We start from the raw sequence: 11,310 nt of genomic DNA on the forward strand, positions 1-11,310 counted from the left end.
ACTTCTATTGTTTTAAGCTACCTGCTTTGTGAAACCGTTATTAGGCAGATCTAAAGAAACAATACAGGTGGTAAACACTGAAATCAATGAATTCCTCATGAGTTTGGATTGAATTGTTGTCTCAAGACACAAATTTTCACCTGCCCAAATAAGTACTTGTCCATCTGGTACTGACCCAAGATGTAGGCTGAGATATGCCCTAATCATTCCAATAGAACAGTTATTCATAAATTCAAATTCTCTTCTTCTGATCCCTTTTGATCTCATCAGAGTATAATACATAGCATTATTCTGACTGCAGAAAAATCTCACTACAAACATTTTTCACTTCTTTTTAGCTGAACTGCTTCTTGTGTTTGTTTTCTATACTTGAACACTTTCTATACTTGAAGCACTTCCTTACATGACTTTCAAAAATGTCATCCTGGTGTGAATAATCTGCAATAATACAGAAGATCCTAATAAGATTACTGACATTTAGAAATGGGAAGAAAGGAGCTAAAGGTGTAGGGAAGGTGGGATGGGTAGGGGAAGGGTAATAAGGGAAAAGAAAAAAATGTGAGATAATGAAAAGATGGAAATAAAGTGTTTGTAGATGAGGAGGGGAGAAGGGGGTGAAGGGAGGTCAGGGACAAGGGGAAAAAATGAGAATCAAGACCTGCCATGTAAAGGTACAAGATCCCAACAATGAATGTAACTGTACTGAATCCCTAAAATGTACCAATAAACTCAATTAAAGCTGAAAAAAAAGTCATGATTCAGTTAGTAAAAATTATAAGCATGCATTCACATAAAAACATAGACATATATATGATTACCAATGCAATTTATGTTGCTAAAATAGAGGTACTGAAGCTAATAATTAAACAGAGATGAAAATTGCATTAATAACACATGATTCAAAGTGTTACCATAACATCCAGAATAGGCATTCTAATTAACATCCTGTAATTCAGCTTTAAAATCATAGGCTTATAAAATTCAGGTATCAACTTCATCTTTCTAACAATACATGTAACAAATCCTCAGAAGTAGACTGTATAAATTCTGTCTGAGTCCTATTTTTCTACAAATATATTAACACAAATTTACATATGTGAAAATTTCACTTAGCTAATAGATAACAATTTTCATGTTGTAAATTTTCATTATAAAGGTATTAACGTGGTCCTCCCAACTAAAACTTGAGTTTGAATTCTGTGTTCTATATGTAATAATCATCAAGTTAAAATGAAGGCAAATTATTATTTCATGTGATGAAAAGAAACAATTCTTATATGTACCAATGACTATAATTCAGTTAGTCTTGCTTCCAGTTTATAAATTCTAAGATATCTATCATATTTTTGCCTGTAAGACATTCGATTCAGTTATTTTCTCAGGGCTAAATATACTGTAGAATAGTATTTTTTTAATTATCAAGTTGCAATGAGCTTTATTTAATCATCTGCTGTTACCAAGAGATGAGAAAATATCTTTACTTTCAATTATAACTAAGTACATTATAATAATAAAATCTTTATGTGAAGTGAATATTTGATAATTTAATATGATAATCAGTATTCATAGTGAGATATTTATGTCCCTTTTTATTAAGAATAATTTTACAAGCATTGGGCTGCAGAGAAAATTCTGCAGATTCATTATGGCATTGAAGAGCAGCTGGTGAGCAATCAAAACTGAAGACCAGCTGAAGTTACCCCTCTAGGTGTATTCAGCTATGAGTACAACTGCCTTTACCATTTTCATCAAGTTTTCCCTGAATGATTTCCTTAAACTCTGTTCTGTGTGCATAATTAGCACAAGGGCTACTATCCTGAGAATTGATCAACATTTCTATGTTGTAATCTTACAAAAGTTACAGCCAAAAGCTTGGATTAATGACACCAAATTAATGTCAGGAGTTTCTGAAAGAGAGAATGTCCTCTCCGGGTATCAGGTAATACATATACATTCTACTTAAAAATGGAGAGTGACAGTCTGAAAGATTCTGGAGAGGCTTTTCAGCCCATAGTATTATCCTGGCAATTTTCTTACCTACAATCACACAGAAAAGATTGAGGAAAAACTATGTTGTTAATGACTCATAGAAACTCAAATTTGAGCATTTAATTCACGTATATAGGGAAATAAACCAATTCTCCCAAAATGTACGTGAGTAACCAAACAACCAGATAACATTTCACTAACTACCCCTTTCTATCCACACATTTCCAGCTCTCCTTGGCCCTTAAACCTTGACTAGATCCTTAAACAGGGATGTCAAACAAAATTTCTCTCCTCCCCACAGCAGTCAAACTGGCATTTGCCAGAACACTGTTCTGCTGAATAGATAGAAAGTTACTTTGTTTCTTCATTTCCTATTTCATGCCATTATTAATTAATAATTGGTATGCATATAACACTAGGATATGAAGTCATTGCATTGTTTGCTTAATAAATGCTACAGGTAAAACTTTGCCTGCAGGATAGACTTGGATCACAGCCATGAAAAAGTGAAACTTTGAGAAATCAACACACTATAGCTAGTTTCCAAACTCTGATGTTTTTTACCCTCTTTGGCCCCAAATGATTTAAATTTAATATGATTTGGTCCTAAAATTATTTAAAAGCAAAGCATCTGTGCAAGTCACCAAAACCATTCCATAATTTTATACAGCAAAATTCAGATATTAATATTAGTTGGAATTTTGTTTCTGCATGTCTTGTTCCTCAGTTGATTCTTTGCATATTGTCTTTTGTGTTCAATTTTTAACTGTAGTTTCTTCATTTTTGCTTTACTATTTCTTTTGCCTGAGAAGAAATTAATTTCACTGAATTTTGAGTCAATTTCACTGAATTTTGAGTCCTAAGAAATCTCAACTTCAGTGGCTCTTGCCCCTACCAGAGAAGGAATAGAAGAGAGATTTTAAACAAAACATTTGAGAGAAAACAACCTGAGGGACACATGCAAAAGATTCCACAGTATGCGGGGCATGGTGGCGCACGCCTGTAATCCCAGCCTTGGGGCGGCTGAGGCAGGAGGATCATTGTGAGTTCGAGACCAGCCTGGGCTACATAGTGAGTTCCAGGTCAGTCTCAACTACATAGTGAGACCCTGTCTCAAAAAACAAAACAAAACAAAAAGATTCCACATTAACCTGCTCAGCTAGAAGTATGATAAGCATATAGTTTATCATCTAAACCATGATACTTTTGAGAATGAAGAGAGCCCCAAATTAGACAGGATGCCACATAGGATATACGACCAGAAACCTCTAGGAGAACTGGGAGCTTATGTTGGTTACTGTGATGATTAATTTTATATATAAACTTGACTCAGCTAAAGGATGCCCATGTCAGTAGTAAAATATTACTTCTGAGTATGTTTATGAAGGTGTTTGTGTTAGAATAAGTGACAAAGTAACATCTGGATCCATAGACCTAGAAAAGATTAACTTCATCAGTGTGGACAGACACCCCCAATGACCCGAGGTCCCCGAAAGACACCTGAAAGTCAGAAGAAAGGGAAATCTGCTCCCTGCCCCACTCCATCTTCTTCTGCCTTCATACAACAGTTCTCGTTCTTGGGTCTTCAGACTCAAGTAGCAATTTACAGCCAGTTCCGAGGGTCTTTGGGATGGTATCCCGTGGATTTGCCTGGTTTTCCAGCATGTAGGAGGCAGATGATGGGACTTTTTGGCTTCCACAAGTTCATAAGCTTTCTCACTAACATTTCCTAGATGATTTGCTTTTCAAGTAATTCCAGGAAAGAAGCACACAGTTGGTCTTCTTGTGTTTATGTTTTCTATACTTGAATAAGCACTTCCCTACATGACTTTTAAAAAGTCATGATTCAGCATTAAGTCTAAACCAATGTTTAAATCCCAAGAATGTAATCGACACTCACAGGAGACCCCGAAATCTTCAACACATGAATTCAACTTTAGATGAGACCTTATAAAAGACTATAAAGGGACAGCCACCTGTCACATCAACCCATGACGCTTTTTTTTAAAACAAAGCATAAATACAAATTGGATTCTAAAAGTTTTGAGAGGCATTATTGAGAAAGAGGAGACACTTTAAAATTCTTCCTTTAGTTTTGAGTTGTGAACGGGCTGTTTCTCCTGGCAAGGCAAATAATACTTTTTCCCTATAAACCAGATGTTGAAATAACAGAAAAATGGATACGTCAGTGATTTTCCCTACAGCAACAGTAATATGAGCAACTGATTTCCGTGATTGAAGCTTCCTGCCTCCACTTCCAATTCTAAACCAGTGGACTATTTCTGCGTTTCCTCTTGATATTCAGCTAAGTTTAAAAACTCGGCTCTAATACTCTTTGGAGAAAAGCATTTTGAGTTTTATCAAAAGGATTCCGTTTTTAAATATTTCCTTTAAAAATCTCCCTGGCACTTAGCTTTGATTGGACTAATCACATTGAACCATCAGAGGTACATGGAAGGTGGAACTCCTACTTCTCCCTGTCCCTAAGTATGCCTTTTCTGAATTAGGAACATCTTCCTTCCTCTTGAACATCAGGCTCGTTGTTTTCTTTTTACATTAAGAATTAGTTTGGGGGAGTTGCTATTTAAGTTCCTAGTCTTCTTTCTTCATGTAATGACCACAGTGAGAACGTAGTACTCTTGAAGTAAACCTAAATTACAGGTGCTCAAGCTCATATTAAACAGAAAAAATGTTCAGCGCTGACCTCTCGTAGCCCTACAGCCGCTCCAGAATGATCCTACTGGCTCAAATTTCAGACTTACGATCATCAGTACTTGTTTTATGTTTTAAATCTTTTCAAAATAGCACTTTTTGGCTCACAGCACAATTAAGAGGAAGGCACAGAGATGCCATCTTATTCCCTGCTTTCATACATATGTAGTCTCCGCCATTGTCACTACCTTCACCTACTGGATGGTACACGTGCTACAATTAATGAATTCACATTGACATACAATTATCACCCAAAGTTTGTCATTCACTTACCGTTCACTTTTGGTGTTTTTTATTCTCAAGGACTTGGCATATGTACAATGAGTACCCACCATTAGCGTGTCATACAGAGGAGTCCCACTGTGTTCTGCCTATTTGGTTTCCCTGCCCTGATTCCTAGCAACCACTGATCCTTTTACTATCTGCAGAGTATTGACTTTTCCAGGATGTCACGGTTTCTTTCATTTAGTAATATGCATTTAAATTTCCTTAATGTCTTTTTATGGCTTGATAGTTTACTTCGTTTTAGTAAACTATATGACATTGTCGAAAGGTGGAATCTCCAAAGGAGTCCCTCAGTAAGTGAATAGGTAAATTGTGGTATTTATACACGTCAGAATATTCACCTACTGAAGGACTTCTCTGGAAATTCCAACTTTCAACAATTATGAATAAAACTTCTATAGTCATCCAGGAATAGTTCTTGCTTGTGCTGAAACAACCCTGCATCCCTGGAATGAATCCTACTTGGTCATGATATATGATGTTTTTGATGATTTGCTGCATTCTCTTTGACAGTATCTTACTAAGGATTTTTGCATCTAAGTTCATTAAAGATATTTTTGTATACACAGAAGTTTTCAACTCTTTAGGGTAAAACCACGGAGCATAAATATTGAATTATATGGGAAAATGTGTTTTTTTTTTTTTTTAAGAGGAACCAGCCAACTGTCTTCCAAAGTGGCTGCAGCATTTCTCATCCCACCAGCAATTAATGAAATTTCATGCTGCTGCTCCACTTTCTTTCTAGCTGCACTGGCAACGTTCCAGATTTGGGCCATTCTAATAAGTGTGTATTGGTATCTCATTTTAATTGGTGCTTTCCTGATGCTATACCATGTGAATCATCTTTTCATATACATATTTGTGATTCATACTTTCTTTGATGAAACGTTATAAAGTCCTTGATCCATTGTCTGAGTTTATTTTCTTATTGTTGAATTTGAAGTGTTCTTTGAATATTTTGGATAATAGTCATTTGTTGAATATGTCTCTTATAAAAATTTTCTCCCACTCTGTGGCTCATCTTTTCATTCTCTGAACAGTATTTTTCACAGAGTAAAAATTTTTAATTTTAAATAAAGTTCGGAATATCAATTCATTTTTTTTCCATTGTGACTGTAGTGTCCTATCTAAAAAGTCATCATTGAAGTGTTAGATTTCCCTTGCCTGAAGATAGCTGTTACACAAAATAGCAGTCTCTTCCTTCCCATAATTCTCTGCACCTTAAGATGGCTGCCACATAGAATAGCAGCTTCCTTCCCATAATGCCATGGTAATATGGCTTCTCACACCAAAGGACAGTCTTCTTCTTCCCAACATGCCCCTCTTCTTGCCAAGAAAGGTAACCTGATACTTGCTACCTCCTAGCAACTAGTGATGTCACAAGCCCTTCCTAGCAATGTCACAGGCTCCTCCAATCCTTTAATACTACCTCGCTCAACTCCACCCCAGCTCAGGCTAACCCCACCCTGCTCTTATAAAACAAGTGCCCTGCTCTGCCATGTTGCTTGCTCTCCTTTGGTCGGAGACAGCCCTGCAGATCCTCCCTATAATAAAGGCTTGTTATGGTCCTGATCTGGTCCTGGTTTTTGGTTCTTTTTATCTAATGCAAAGGTTTTTGTTATCCTTTAGCAATTTTGTAGTTTTCACTTTTACACAAAGGTCTGGATCCACTCTGAGTTAATTTATAAGAAGAATATAAGGTCTAGGTCTAGACTCATTCTCCTTTATACTTCACTGTAATGAGTTTTCACTCTTATTGAGAAAAATATTAAAATGTGTTTTCTTTCTGCCATTTCTTTTCCCTATCATTGAAATGCTCCTTATTTTTACCACCATGTCCAGAGTGCTCTCATTCTCATTTCATAGGAAATGAAATAGCCTAAGACTAGCCCTTGCCCAAATATGGAATCGTTGGGGGATTCTGTCATAGTGATTTGTTCCTTAGCAATAAAAGTAAAAGAATATTTGTTGGGCTCATCTCTGATTGAGGGAAAAAATGGAAACAAAGCTTTTGTATATGGGGAGGGGTAGAATGGGAAAAAAGAAACAAGATATATCATGTACTGGTACAAAGTCCCTGAGATAAGTGCTATCATTATGTATATCTAAAATGTACCCATAAATGTTTAGCTAAAAAAGTAAATAAAAATAAAAAAGGCTGGAAATATAAAAAAGAAGACACTAGACAGAGTGAGGTTGGGAGTAGAGAAAAAAAGCCTGGTACCTACCATAACAGCTTTGACCTGGTGTTCAGAAGTCACAGAAGGGGGACTTCAGCCCACAGCATCCCTTGCTTATTTATAATCTCTAACATAATCAGGGAGACAGAGTAAGTGGCAGTAATTCATTTAATGACTATAAGTGGATCTGAAATTGTTTGTTTTGTTTCTCTATGCTTTTCAAAGGATTATATTTTTTCAATTGAACTGCAATATTTTTAAAGACATTTAATAACTCTTTTGATAAAATATTTGTCCCCTTACATACATGTGTGATACTTCACCTGAATATTGTTAACCTTCTCATCACTCATCACTCAATGCGAACTTATTAACTATCTACTTATGTTGGACTCTACGTCTGACATTGTGTAGGCAGTGATATATGACATCGATATGAATCTTATCTAGTGAGGGAAAGCAATATTAAGCATTTAAAGAGGTAAATAATTACGTGAACATGAACTAAGGAAGAAGCTGTTACTGTTTAGATCTAAAATGCCCTCAAAATTCCATGTGTTCAGAGGTGGGCTTTCAGAAGATGGCTGGATCCTGTGTACGCCACGATCATCAGTGAATTGATCCATTGATTGGTTCAGAGATAAAGGTACTACGAAACAATGGGGCCTTGCTGGAAGTAGGTTGCCATGGGGTAAGTAGCTTCTCTCTACCGTACACTTCCTCCATGCTGTTTCTGTGTTGGAGCCAAGCACAGTGGACTGAACCCTCTGAAATCGTGTGCCCAAATAAACCTCTTCCACTTCAAATTGCAGATTTTTAGGCATTTTGTTCTAGTGACAAATACAGGCTAATACAAATATGTGACTAATACAGAAGCTACATATCAAATTGTTTGGAAGGATAGGCAGGGACAGTTCTGAGGTTGCATCATTTAAAATGAGACATCACTAGTGAGAAACTGTGTAAGGATTTATAAGGAAAACATCAATAAAAGGTAGCTTCGTGCTACTGAAACAGGAAAAGGCATGTGTGATGAACTGAAATGAGGTCAATTAAGTGTAAGCACAGTAAGGAGAGATGAGAGATTGTGTTGGAGAAATTGTCAGGAGTTTTATCTAGGGTCTTGAGAATGACAACTACAGTGAATCTTGCCCTCATTACTATAGGAAGCCACAGAAGACTTGGATTAGGGAGTAATATGACCTAACTTTGTCTTTAAAAGATCACCTAGGCTGCCATTTAGAAAACTGATTGGAGAGAGAAAAAAGTGGGAACCAAGAGAGGAGTTATTTGCATAGTCTTTATGAGAGGATATGGTCATCTAGTCTTGTGCGGCAGTGGAATGAAGAGAAACACTAGTACAAGGCAGAATCAAGGTCTCTGGTTTCTAGATTGAATGGGAATTGCGCAGGTTCCTAGGGAGCATAAAGATGGAGCAGGTGTCCATGGGTGGAGAAATCAGAATTCAGTCTTAGGTCTATAAATATGAAGGGTTTTGTTGTCAAATGAACCTGCCAAGGTTAAGTTGGCCTCATAAATAAATTTGGGGGCTAGACACTTAAATTTAGGAAACATAGGAATATAAACATCCCTTAAAATGGTGCTAGACAAGATTAATGAGAGTGAATGTCTATAGAGTAAATAGCTCAAAATCTGAGCAACAAGGAACTGAGCAATATCCAGTGAGTCCGGATAAGCTGGACAGGGGCTGGGAAAAGAACTGCCAAAGAGGAAAAAGGACAGTGGGAAAAAAAAAAAGACACCTTCAAGGAGAAGAGAGTGGTAAACTGTGGCAAAGGCTGTTCAACATTCAGGAAAATGCCGGTTGTGCATATGTTCTTTGAATGTGGCAACAGGGACTTCCTTTTTCTCTGTGAGAGGAGCCCTTCAGAGGAATGCTGGAAACAGAAGCCAGGAGAAGGGGAGCTGAGAAGTGAATGCAAGGTGACATAAAAAGAGAAGAGTAGATATACGTTGAGTATAGAACTGAGAACTCAGAAGGAGTTGAAGAGCCGACATTCTGTTAGTTTGAATAAGATTGTGGCTTTTGAATCATGATTGCATAATGAAAATGAGTCTGTAAGAAAATATGATAATGCCAAAGTGAGAGAATATATAAAGCCCAAATGGATTTTTGGAGGAAAGAAACTTTGCTGCTGGCCAGCCTACAGTGAAAGACTGGCTATGGGTAGGAGGAAAGATCACCCTGCATTTAGGGCTGAAAAAGAGAGGAGAGGCACCAATACATTTGTGGGTTTTGATGGAATGTTTCTCTCAAGCTCCCTGTGGATGACTCTACTTTCTTGAAAACAATAAATTAAAGTCACCCACTGAGACTCAAAATGTGAGAGAACACATGAGAAGCAAAGAAAGGATGTAAATCACCATGAAAATTAATGCTTCAACAAAAAAGAAACAAAGCGTTCAATGGACTTTTCCCTTCTACTGCTGTTTCTGAGAAGAAATGGGTTTTAAATAGTACCCATGGAAAATCCAAAGTGAAATAAATTGTGTTTGTTCAGAATCAATTAAGAAGTAATGAAGACTTTCTATAAGTTTCCAATGAAAAGAACCAGGACATTCAAAATCTTTAGGTCCGTGGTCCAAAGTCAGCATTTAGCTTAGAGAACCACAGTGATGATGGAGGAATCCCACTGTCCTGTCTTCCTCATTTCAAAGACATTTCAATGTTTTTCACCTTAGATCTTTAAATTGCATGCCTATAAAGTATCAGCCTTGATTTTAACATTTCTTCATATTTTAAACTTTTCAAAGAATCCATATTATATATTTAATAAATATAGAGATTCAGATAATAAAAAAATAAAAGCTTTTTATCTCGATACCATATTTCTGAGAAAATCAGTATCAGTTTGGTATGAAATAATGCATCTGTATTTATCCAGGCATGTATAACTTTTGCTGAGTTTTTGAAAATATTGTTCTTATTTTAATGTGATCACACTAATCCTCAGTTCTTCAACATTTTTTCAATTAATATATGACTTTCCAAGTCAATATATAAGCACAGATTATTTTTAATGACTGCATGATGTCCTTTAGTTTATACTACCCATGTTTTGCCTAATCATTGCTGTCTTGTGGTAAATCAAAGTATGAATTAAAATAAGGAACACAATTGTTCTCAAATCTTTATCATTGCACATAGATCTACAGTTAACATTTGTTTACCTGAGGAAAGAGTATGAATGGAGTGTCCTTTCCCATATATCTACGTACCTAAGTTTATCAAGCTAACAGCCTGTTAATAAAATGGATTTTGTCTTCCTACTCTGTCCAATATACTCTCAGAATGATGTGGAAAGCCAAATTGAAATTCTTCATTTCAGACATTTTGCCCTCTGCCTGCCTCCCTCTTGGTCTCCAGAGTCTTTTAACACAAGTGGCCCTGCGTGTTTTCATGTGGTCACTCCAGTCCTAACATCACTCATCTGCACTCTTTTCACAAACTCTCATCCTATAATCACCCTCCACACGGTCATCCCCTGGGCCTAGAGGTACTGAAAGAGGATAAATTGGGGGATATGTCCATTCCGGACCTGTAAATTGATTTGAGTCATTCAGAGAATTCTTAATTGCAGATATGTGAGGTGTGACTGAGGGAGGAGGCAAGGGATCACAGGCTCCACGACAATACAGCTTCTTGCCTCTGACAAACTTCTATCCTACAGGGAATATATAAACAATAGAAATCTATTGCTCATAGCTCTGGAATACAAACTCAAGGTTCCAACAGATACAATGTCTGGTGTACTGGCTCTGTACTTCAAAAGTAATACCATCTTTTGTAGTCCTTAGGTGAGCAAAGAGGCCAGAGGGTCCCTCAAACTTTTTTTGTGAGAGTATTAATCCTACTAGTAGAGGAAACCTTCCATAATCTAATCGTTTCTTTATACCTTCTTCATACTATCACATTAGGTTCCAATATATGAATTTGGAATTATAGTGCCCATATGAACCGTAACAATATTCTTTGTCTTTCTTTGGATAGTCTTTCTTTGGACTATTTTTATAGTGCAGCCAATAACTGTTACTTTTCCACTTTACATTTTGTTATTTTCAGCTCTTACTTTTATTGATTCTATTCTCCAAAATTATGTTAACAGCATTACTTTTGATAGGT

The sequence above is a fragment of the Fukomys damarensis genome, unplaced genomic scaffold (genome assembly GCF_012274545.1).
Source record: "Fukomys damarensis isolate Sample0158 unplaced genomic scaffold, DMR_v1.0_HiC HiC_scaffold_27, whole genome shotgun sequence".
Classification (NCBI taxonomy): Eukaryota; Metazoa; Chordata; class Mammalia; order Rodentia; family Bathyergidae; genus Fukomys; species Fukomys damarensis.